Here is an 11,784-nt window from a genome sequence, read left to right as displayed (position 1 = left end):
AGGCAGGCACACGGGGGGGGGGGGGGGGGGGGGCGGAGATCTTTCCCAAGGTCGGCCCAGGCCTCCCACCTCGGGAAGCTGCCTTGTGGCTGGGCGTTCCCAGGACAGCAGAAGTTGCAGCAGGACATCCACAAAGGGACTCTACCCAGTGTGCAGAGGCATAGGCACCGAAGAGGACAGAGCACAGGAGCCAGGCTTGTGTGTGGGATGCCTTGCCTGGTGCTGAACACACGACAAAGCAACGCTGTCTCCCAGTGCCGTATCTTTTGTTATTCTGCCGGGCTGGATTGGGCAATAACACTTGGTTGGGAACATATTTGTGTCTTTTGCCCGCAGAAAACATGTTTGTGCTTGTCTGTGCACGCAGGTCCTGAGAGGGTGTGCTGCTGCCATATTGCAATGGGACCGTCCAACTGAATGGTCACGCTGCAGAGCCTGGAACCACACCCGTCAAGCCGGTGTGTGCATGCCTTGCTCTCTGAACACGCAGGTCACACCCATCAGGCCGGTGTGTGCGCGTGCCTTGCTCTTTGAACACACAGGCCCCCTCTCCTTCTGAGATCTGTACTGATTGATGCCCACACAGAGCAGGCCCTGGCTTCCAGATCCTTCTGTAGCCTCATGGTCAACCTGGGTTCAGCAGCAGCAGAAACTGTCCTGTTGTGCCCTAAATCATCTTTGCTCCCCATCATGCCTCTGGCCCCAATACAATAATCAGGCCGAGAAATGCCTAAAACTCCTGAAACCCTTTGGAGAAACACCATCTGGGCCACCCAAGTCCCAGCAGCCTTTCAGTGTTAGGTACACCTGCCGTGGCCAGGGTACGCCATCCACTCATATGTAACAGGAAGGCCGGGGGTGGGCGTGCCTCTCCACCTGGAATCAAAGATCACACAGCGCTATAGGCCTGCTGTCCCTCAAGGGAGACGACCAGAGACCCGGTTTATGGCTATTTGTGGCTTTGCGACTGCAGGCAGGCACAAACGGAGTGCTTTCAGCTTGATTTCTTTCCCAAGAGGCTGAGACAGAGGTGGGAGAGTGCCAACTCACCCTGTGGCTAGCACAGGGCAGAGATGGGAAGTCCCAGTGAGTGCAAAGTGCGTGGGTTCCCCAGAGGAAATACTCTACAAGAGGTTCCCAAGGATCCAGTGCTGTGAATGCATCGCCTTTTCTTCCTGCGTTTCCAGGCCGCATTCTGAAGAGAAAAAAAAAAAAAAACCAAACAAACAAAAAGACAAAACAAAACAAAACAAAACCTAATTTGTGTACACATGAGGTTAGGGTGTGGGGAATTCAGCCTTCTCTTATCTAAATCTCAGTTGCTTCTCCCATCTGAGAATTACAGCCATCCTAGTGACGCTCCACGTTTCTTCAAAACCACCAATAAACAAAAGCATAAGAAGGAAAAAGGAAGACGCTGTGGGCCCTTTGTGCCAGGAGACATCTACAAAGTTTGAACCCAAACTGCTGAAGAGACCAGTGTGAGCAAGGGGAGATTGGGGAGGCCGTGCTGCAGCCCCTTAGCGTGGGGGACTCATTTTGGGAGAGAAATTCAATTTCATAAAAATGATTTTCAAGGGCTGTTTTGTGAGTTGTAGAATGTGGAGGATTTTTTTCCCCTTTCACCAAAATGAATAAAAAAAAAACAACTTTATGTTCAATGTGGTACTTAGGTAGTGGTTTTGTTAATTTCTTAAAACAAATTGGCTCCCTAGTAAATCCCAAACTTGGACAGGCGCATTAAGCTAGCAGTGGGGAGGCAATCTAGGCACGATTATCCTGCGAGAGAATTCCCAGAATTTCATCCAAACTGTGATTTGTTCTGTTATAAAAGGCCTATAAAACCCAGTATAGAAATTCCTGCAGGAAACTCGGGTGTTTAAATATCTGCAATTACTCTCTCGTGATTAAAGAAGAATATGAAAGACGGACATTAGCGCCCGACACTCAACTTGAGGTGTGGCACCAGGGATAAATCACAGGGGGCCGTGGGGAGTGCCGTGGCACAGGTGGACAGACCTGGAGAGGCACTTACAAACCACCAACAGCCAGGCTAGGGATTGAGAAAACAGAGGAGTGAGGATCAGTGACGGAAACTTCCGGCATCGGATGGCCTAGCTGCAGTCCAGTTGCACACTCCCGAGGTGGAGTCTGTGCCTGGAGTGGCCATTGCATTCTCTTTGGTTGGCCTGTGTGCACATTTTCACACCTGACAACCCATCATCCACCCAGTTATGTCAGCCAGTCTCTGCCCCCAGCACTGAGGTCTCCAGTCTTTGGCTGCTATGCTAGCCCTGTACTGTACATAACTTACTGCGCGTGCGCACACGCGCACACGCGCACACACACATACACACATGTACACACACACGCACACATGTGCACATGAGCGCTTTTACACACACTGATCCACTAAGGTGATGCCTTGTTGCTAAAGCTCTTCTGAGTTTAAAATGGCTCCTCATGATGAGGTCTTGTGGTAGCTTCTTCCATACAGCCTAGCTGTCTTATGTTACAGCTGCAGATACCGAGAGGCGACCCTTGTCAAATGACAGTCCTGGAAGGACAGTCCCCTCCTGATGGATCCCTGACGAGCTAGCTCCACGGCTCCTCAAGGATCACCTACCATCTTGAGAGTCCCCAGCAGGGCCACCTGGGGACTTTCTTCCTAGCTGCATTTTTCCTCCTTTCTTCTCTCCTCTCTCCTTGCCATAGTCTCCGGTTTTAGACAGCGAGCCCAGGCAGCCTGCTGTGATTTCCCTAAGACCCTGGGGCTTCCCAGCCCCAAGGTGAACCCCTCCCTCCGTGGTCCTCGCTTGCGGAGAGGATGCCAGATCTCAGACCCCCTGAAATGCCGCCTCTTCCCAGCACCCCTCCAGCCTCAGGGGTGCAGACCTTCTCCATGGGACCCCCACACCTTAGCCCCCTTATTGACCTCTGGTTATCCTTCCATCCCCACTAGAAGCCATTTTCTGGGTGCAGGATCGGACGAATGCTGAGTCTTCAGAGCACAAGTTGGACGTCGTGGGCACCTTACAAGTCTGTCTTGATTGGGGGAGTGGATGGCTTTACGGGAGCGGAAGTGCTCACTGAGTCTGCGTATTGCGCGCTGGAGGCCACGTTCGGAACGTCTGTGGTAAGCCCCTCCTCCTCCTCCTCCTCCTCCTCTTCCTCCTCCTCCTCCTCCACCTCCTCCTCCTCTTTGCCTTCCTAGGAATTACAGAGGGTGCTATGAGGCCTTTCCTCCTGGAAGTCAGTGAAGAAAGGATCACGGGGCCCCTTTGTTGAGGTCGCAGGTATGAGGGTGACACATTGATGCCACCCGGCTGGCACCAGCTCTCTGGATGCTCTCCGTCCCCCTCCATCTTCCGGCTAGATCTGTTTCCCTCGTGCCCCACCTCTCACGGGCCCTGCCTCCTGGAACTTGAAGCAATATGCTTCAGGGTCAGAGCGGAGGGTAAGAGAGACGGCAAGAACACACGTAGCCCGGGCTGGTGTGATCCCAGAATGCCTGCGTAGGTCAGGGATGACAAATGGCGGGGCCCTGAAGGTGTGCAATCCATTTATTGATTTTAGGCCCGCCCTCCTCCTCCTGTTCCCTGGGCCTCCAGGGAGCGAGAGTCACAGATTCTTAGGGCTGAAATTGTGCAGGAAGGACACGGCTTTTCTATTGGCCAGACATCTGAGGGCAGCTTGGCCAAAATATGAAGCCCATTATGGGGGGGCCCGCGGGGGTGGGGGGGAATCTGGTTCATGTTTCCGATGGAGACAAATAGCCTCCCTCGGGCTGACAGCCCGGGTCTCTGGGTCGCTGGTGCAAGCCGACAGTGGCAGGCAGCTCTTGTCCCTTGTCGCTAGTCACCCGGTGCTCTTACAGAAGCGCGAACAGTCAAACAACAAGAACGGAAGATTTGCCCTGTGCTGGGAGCCCTTCCAGTTGCGTTTTCTAGCTTAGTTAACCCCTGTACAAAATGGAGTCTGTGCTTGCTTTGCCAGCTCTGGGCCTGTCTCAGGTCAGGAAAGGCAGCACATCTTGCGTGTTCCCATCTATAAAACAAGGGTGACTTCATACATACATATACACACATATACGCACACATATGTGTACAAGCATACACACACACACACACACACACACACACACACACACACACACACACACACGCCTTCCCGGCAAAGTAAAGAAATACGATATTATCCCAAGTGTCTAACATCTGAAATCATTTATTCCTTCTAGAAGCATCTCCATAAGGATATCAGAAAAGTTAAGGCTAGGAACAAAGGAAGCAGAGAAGCTAGGAAGAAAGTCCGAGAGATGATAGGGTGGTCCGACTTTCGGCAAAGGGCCGGACAGTAGCGTGGGCTCCTTGCACTGCAGGGACTCTGGGGTAGCCACGCGACTCCCCCACAGTGCCGACTGCTGCCAGAGACAGAAGCATAGATCCAGCTGGGTGTTGTTATATTTAATGGAACAGCCCTTGCCCAGGATTAGTGGCACACCTCTGGAGTCCCAGCTCTCTGGAAGCTGAGGCAGGGGCATCATACAAAACAGTCTGGCTTACAAAGTTAGTTAAACCTGAGCTTCATAATTTAATGTTGTTTCGAAACCAAATGGATGGATGGATGGATGGATGGATGGATGGATGGATAGATGGATTGGATAGGCAGGTAGATATATTAAAAACAGAAAGGAATAGGTAAGGTAAGCTGGCAGGCTGTTGGACCCTGGGTACCACACCATGATGTACTCAGCTAAACCCTATATATATATCCATCCCTTCATCTGGGTCAAGGTATAAAAATGAGGAGTTATTAGGCAGTGGCTCTGCGATGCAGAAATCAAACGCTGTCATCTCTCTACAGGCTTTTCATTTCAAGGATGTCTAAACAAAATGAGATGACGCTAACGAAGCTTTTTGAACTAGGAAGCGTGGGAGATCTCTAATTCACCAGAGCAGGGGAGCCTGGGGTTTTAATCTTAAACATAGAGAGAGTTCATGAACGCAAGGCTCTGGCATGGTTTACTGAATTATAATTGACCAAAGGAACAGTAAAAATAGATTAATGCTAACATGAGTGATCAATTTCCCCCTGAAGTACTGAGCAAGGGTACTCTCTGCAGTTACTGCATTTCTAAGCTGCTCCTGATGTCTCGGGTCCTCGACCGAACGCCGGGCGACGCCGGGGCTGTGCCATGCTTCAGAGTTATCCAGGTCCCGATTGGCCGCATCCCATCCCTGCAATGCGTTTCCCTAACCTCGAGATAAAGATCCGTGTATCTCCTTACCCTTTAAACAAAAAAAAAACAAAAAACAAAAAAAAAAGCTATTGTAATGGCATGTGGTGGGAGGCACGGTCTGCATACCAAAGCCCGTCCATGCCCTGCTAAACTGTTTAAGTATGGAAGAAGTAGTGTCTAATAACATCAGGAAATTGAAATTTAAAAATTTTTTCTCACTCACTTATTTGATGAGAACTGGTACGCTGACAGGTGAAGCAGAAAGTCATTTTTCAACTTAAATGCCAAGTGGTTATATAGCATAATATCCAGTCAAAATTAACCACCTCACTGCTGTACTGACACCCAGCGTATTTAATGCCAACGGTTCCTGCAAAGCAAACGGGCAGACCTCTGGGAATGCGCGCAGGAAGGGGGAAAGAAACTGTTACTAATGCTTCAATTAGGTAGTAGGCGCCCCGACTCTCTGAGTGGGAAGAATGGACTGGCAGCCAGCTCACTCTCTGGGGCACCGAAGCAGGTCTGAAGTCAATCTGTGCCTCCGGGAGCCCCTCTGGGTACGCTAAGCCAAATTCTAGAAATGTATGAATTCATGTATGGCCTTCAGACAGCCTCCGTCACTAGGATTAATGCAGGTGGAGTTTCGCGGGTTAAAGTGTGGGCGGGAGGGGGGCAGGTGGAGCAGAGGGGGTAGTGGGGGGGAAGGGGGGATGGGAGGGGGAAGGGGGGCAGGTGGAGCCAGAGGTGGGGTGGGGGAAAAGGAGGGAGGGTGGAGCGGGGGTGGGGTGGGGTGAGAGGGAGAGCAGAGGGGGGCTGGGGGAGAGAAGATGGTTGACTTCCTAAGGTGGATTCCTTTGGATTATCAAGCCAATATCCCCCTGGCTCCAGGACATGACACATGGGCCCAGGGCAGTATGTGATGGGGCCCTGAACAGAAAACAGAGGGATTAGATTCCAAGGAAGAGAGTGGAGCTCCCATGTGCTGGTTAGAGAGGAGACAGAGCCAGCGGCTGCCAATTCCAGCAAGCCTCTCTTAGGGCTTTTACCAGTGCGCATGTGCCCACCCCGCTGAGGCGGAGGGTGAAGGAGTGTAGCCTTCAGCTCCTACCAACAGACCGAGACCCTGGGGACCACCGGTGCCTCTGAATCCCCAGAGACTGAGTAACGGGGGGGGGGGCATCTTGCTTTCTCCTTCCATCTACAAGGCACAACGCCCCACGGTGCTTCTTGGGTGCCTTGGGACCTGCCATGAACCAGAGGACTGCCAATGCAGTCAGGGTTCATTAGGTGTTTATTGACTTCTTCCCTCTGCAAGGACAGCCTTGCAGCGTTCCATGTCTTTGGCCTTTTCTTCCCCCCTTGGGATATTCCATGGGCCTCCCAGAGGCACAGCAAAGCCCAGGAAGGCCCAGTTCCCCCGAGTCCCCAGGGGCTACCCTAGAAATGAGCACACAGAGGAGAGGCTATATGTTACTCTGTGTCACAGCATCCATAGATACACGAGTCCAGCCTAGAATCCTGATCTCTTGGTTTCTAGCCATCTTTGGGGTTGGGGATGGGAGATAAATCAGCATTAAAAACAACCATCGAAAACAAAGAAAAAACAACTTAAGTAGCATAGAAATATTGAGATAAGCATTCAAAAAGACACGACCTCCAACCCCATCGGCGACGCCTGTGGCGCCTGTCATTGCTGTGCCACAGATCCCAGGACAGGCCCACGGTCGCTCCCAACCCCAGCCTGGCCACTGTGGGCACTCAGGGCCGTAGGGTTGTAGTGGCCATCGTAAGGTGTCCGACAGCATGCCTCCGCTCAGTCCACTCAACGCCCGTGTCACCTAACTCATGTGTCACACTCAAAATAATGGCGGCAGAGACGATCCTATGTCCCTTTAGGACAAAGTCTCTCCAGGTAGGAGCAGGAGGGAGCTAGTTTGAGCAATGGAACCAGACCCGGTGGATTGACAGCCCAGTGAGGGGAGAGACATTTCACCCCAGGAGAAGGCCAGCTGGGTTTCTAGTCTCCTAGAGGGTACGTAGACGACACGTGCACCGAAGAACGAGTCGTCTTCTGCCACACAAACCCGTCACCCGTGTTCCTGCACGGTGCTAGTGTTCACTCACTCGTGGGCCATTGCTTTTATTAGTTTTCACCTTCCACTGGCTCCTGTGAAATTTTCGGCCTAGAGTGACATTTTATTTTTAAAGGTGGACTTTAGTTTTAAGCGTGTGTGTGTGTGTGTGTGTGTGTGTGTGTGTGTGTGTGTGTGTGTGTGTGTCTGTGTGTCTGTGTGTGTGTTGTGTTTGTGTGTCCAGGTATATGCACATATGTGTACATGCCAGTTGGCCACAGGGGAGGTTGTTAGATCCCCCTGGAGCTGGAGTTACATGTGGCTGTGAGCCGCCCAGTGCTGGAATGGAACCTGGGTCCTCTGGAAGAGCCAGTGCCCTTAGTCAACCGGCTCCTGAGGGTAGAATTTCTCCTCATTTTGTTGGTTTGTTTGGGCCTTTCTTTGTATTTTGCATCCATCACAGTGTTATCGCAGAGTGGGTTGAATTGTAATAAAAGGAGGAGGGAAGGGAGGGAGGGAAGGAGGGAGGGAGGGAGGGAGGGAGGGAGGGAGGGAGGGAGGGAGAGAGGGAGGATGACCTCACCTGAGATATGCCCCTGAAAAGATGCGCATGCGCTCACCTGCATGCACACCCACAGCGGCATTCTGGGAGGAAAAGATGTGCATGCGCTCACCTGCACGCAAGCCCACAGGAGCACTCTGGGAGAAAAAGCAGCAACTGCAGAGCATCTACCTCTTTCAACTGGACAATGATTCCTAAGGTTCAAACTTCTCTGTGTAAGCGCTAAACACATTTCCCTCTGTCCACGTCGACCAGCATTCAGGGAATGAGGGAACAATGCATTCGTTCGTTCGTTCGCCAGTGAAGTAAGACCCTCACTTTTAAATAAGGATAGTTAGGGTTGTCAAAAGGGAGGGAAACCTTCTCTATTGCTTTAAAAGACAATTTACTGCATCATTAACAACATGTCGCTTAGCGGAATGTCCTGTTATTTTTTTTTGGAGGGAGAGATGACTACTCCGCTCTAAAAGTAATAACAACACAAACCTTTAATAAATAATTGTAACAGTTTATAAATATTTAAATGGTATATATCTAAAAGTCCCGAGGGACTGGAGGGAGCATGGAATGAAGATATGGCTTGCAAAGCGCTGAAAATAGGTCCTGACACCTGTGTTGTCTGTGTCATCGGCTCTTTTTTTTTTTTTTTTTTTTTTTTTTGCAGGCAGAGAAACGGATACTGGGGAGTCTTTCTGTAAAGATGACTGAGCAGAGTGCCTGTCCTGAGTCTGTCATGGAAGGAGCTGTGGAGGACAAGGACGACCAAAGAGTTCAGCAAACGGGCGAACCCTGCTGCCAAGTCAGACCCCTTGAGCTCGCAGGGCATGCTGGGAAAGCCACGCTAGTCATTTCCGTGAAATTTAGTATTCCAGCAACGGTGCTGAGTACTTCCGGCGGATCGCTCCCCTGGCACCCTGCGGCTAGTCTGGTCCAACAGCTGTGACCTGTCTGGTTACAGGTGATACCACCGACACTCGGAGAGGCTGGCACATGGCCCAAGACGCCCCGCAGCTCCGTGGAGGGCTGGGGATCTGGAGTCACGTGATGCTGGGTGGGAAACGCCCTCTCCTCAAGACAGGACATAAAAGATGGCATCTTCTTGTACCTCTGGTCGTGAGCATGGCTGTGCCAATCAGCTCGAAAAGTCGGGATGAGCCAGGCTTGATGCGCTTAAAGCTGAGCTCAGGAAAAAAGGGCAAGTGGGGGGCAGAGTAGAGATGTAGCCAGGAAAGTCTCTGCTCGTGTGTGGACACAGATGAAGTTCCAGGCATGTTCTTGTATGACGTGATGCTTGGGTTGGCAGGGTTCAACATGGAGTCAAATTCTGGCAATGGGCATTTCCTGCTGGCCCGTGAGAACACACAGGAACATTCTTTGTCCCTCTGTCTGTCTCTATCTCTGTCCCTCTCCCTCTCCTCCCTTCATTTGGAGCCCAGGGCACATTGCCTCAGTAATTTCTAGAAGCCGTCGGTGCTAGTAGCTGTTGGATGAGTCAAGACAAAATGGAGATGAAGAAAAGATGGCAGAGATCTCAGAAAACCTCGATTCGGGATCCCTGGTCGCACCAGCCCCAGGCGGCGGGTGCTTTTTATTGTTCTTCTGCTCAAGTCTCAGTTCCTGTTGCTGGAGGTCAAAGGCATTATAACACACACACACACACACACATACACACACACACACATACACGCACATACACATGTACACATACATGCACATACACACATGTACACACATACATGCACACATACACACATATACACACATACATACATACACACATACACACATACATACACACAAATGCACACATATACACACGCAAACACATATACACACACAAACACACATACATAGATACACACACACCACATACACACACACACACAAGAGGGGGGTTCAGGCAGTGTTTTGGGATTGGTCTCTATTACTGAGGACTGATATTTCACACCCCGGTAACTACCGCAGCTATCACACCTAGGTTGCTTTCTGTAGCTGCCGCTGTACATACTGTGACCAGAAGCAACTTGGAGAGAGAAGGTTCTGTTTCATCTTGCTGTTTCTAGTCCATCATGAAGGGAAGTCAGTGCAGAAACTCAAAGTAGGAACCTGGCGGCAGGAGTTAAAGCAGAAGCCGAGGGGGAGGAGGATGGGGGAGAGGGCAGGGAGTGGGGGAGGGTGGGGGCGCGCTGCTTCCTGCCTGGTCCCTGCCTTCTTGTACAGCCGAGGGCAGCCTGCAGGGACAGCACCCTCCTGCACTGATCATCAATCAAGAACATGCCCCACAGACCAACCTGCAGCCTTAGACTTTTTCAAAACCTACTTCATTCAGGGTCCTGAAGCACTTCAACCTCCCTCCTAACCCACAGACCAGAGGAAGGGTAGAAAGAACGTTAACAGGAGAAAGGGGTCGTGGACCTGTTCAGTCGCAGTCGAAATGGCCGATCCCACTCTGTGTTGTGAGGACACCAACAGTCCTGTCCAGTAGCCACACCAGACAACAACAGGAGCCTGTGGTGCTGGCGCGACCTGGCAGAACCAGCAATGCTCTGTGGAGTCAGCAGGAGCGGCTGATTGGCCAGAACCATCTAGAACCATCTAGAATCACCCAGAACCATCCAGAATCAGCCAGAATCACCCAGAAGAAGTCATCTGGATCATTTCTCTCTGCGAAACAAAGACCAGGTGAGGTCCCCAAAGTGTCCCCCGGCGGAGCAATACAAAAAGCCTTGTCCCACTGTCCGAGGTTCTTTTTATACCCCTCCCTTCCAACCATCATGTGCCCTCTCACCTGTCTGCTCCCAGAAGAACATCACCATGCCCTCTCGTAAGACATCTTCCAAAACAATGCATCATGTGACCGCTCACACAAGGCAGCTTTCAGCAAAACTCCACGTGACACAACTGAGTCCTCAAACAAGCCAGAAACTTCGACTTCGCCAATCAGGTGGAGGCATATTCTCCATTGATGCTTCTTTTGTCTGGCTTTTGTCAAGTTGGCAGAGAAAACAAAACAAAACAAAAATCGGAATGAGAGCCTTTAGCATCCTAGGTGATACATGTCAAACCCAGCATACAGCAAAGAAAAGAAGGCCAAAATGAGGGTATCTAAGTTAGCCATTCCCAACCTTTGGGGAAGTCCCACTCACTTTAGTGAGGCGCCCGTGTGGGACAACCTCTGTTCAAGGCAGACACACGAGGCTATCTAGACCCTGAGTGGTACCAACTCACTATTCTCCGGCCTCGAGAGCGTCCGGGGACCCTCTGATCTCCCAGGAGTTTGTATGCAACAAGATTCCTTCTAAGGTAAGACTCTAATCAATACTTGAATGTTTCCCACCATGATAATTGCCTCCTCTCACTCGCCTACTGTATGATAACGAAAGAAAATGGCCAGATACCTTCTGTGCTCTATCCCAGGGCAGAGAGTTTCTGTCCCATTCCTTACGGATACCTCTCATTCCCCCTTCTATCTGGCACCACACTGGGAAGACACGACACTAGGGGACCCTGGGACTATGGACACTGATTTGAACGGCATGTGTAGCCACGCTCCATCTCTACTCAGAGCCGAGGCATGGCGTGATCCACTAGGATGAGCAGGGAGAGGCTGTCTGCTGCGAGCAGGGTTCACAAGGCCGTCCTCTCTCCTCCAGATCTCTGGGGGGATATTTCCGCCTGCTTCTGAGCACTGCGGTCCCCTCTCAAATCCGCGCTTCTTTAAGGGCCCCCTATCTCTGGTTCTCACTGCGCTTGCGCGTTCCTTGCGCACCCTTGGGGGTGGCTCTGCTTGAGCGCCCCCACCTGCTGGGACACGGAAGCTGGAGCTCAGCACACGGGGCCACACGCGTGGAGCTCACGGGTGCTACCTGCGCTACCACTCGGCTCATCGTGCCCCCGAGGAAATGCCAGTG

Source organism: Acomys minous, assembly GCF_964271855.1.
Source record: "Acomys minous genome assembly, chromosome: 20".
NCBI lineage: Eukaryota > Metazoa > Chordata > Mammalia > Rodentia > Muridae > Acomys > Acomys minous.
The sequence above is the reverse complement of the archived record's forward strand: the minus strand, read 5'-3'. Positions refer to the sequence as shown.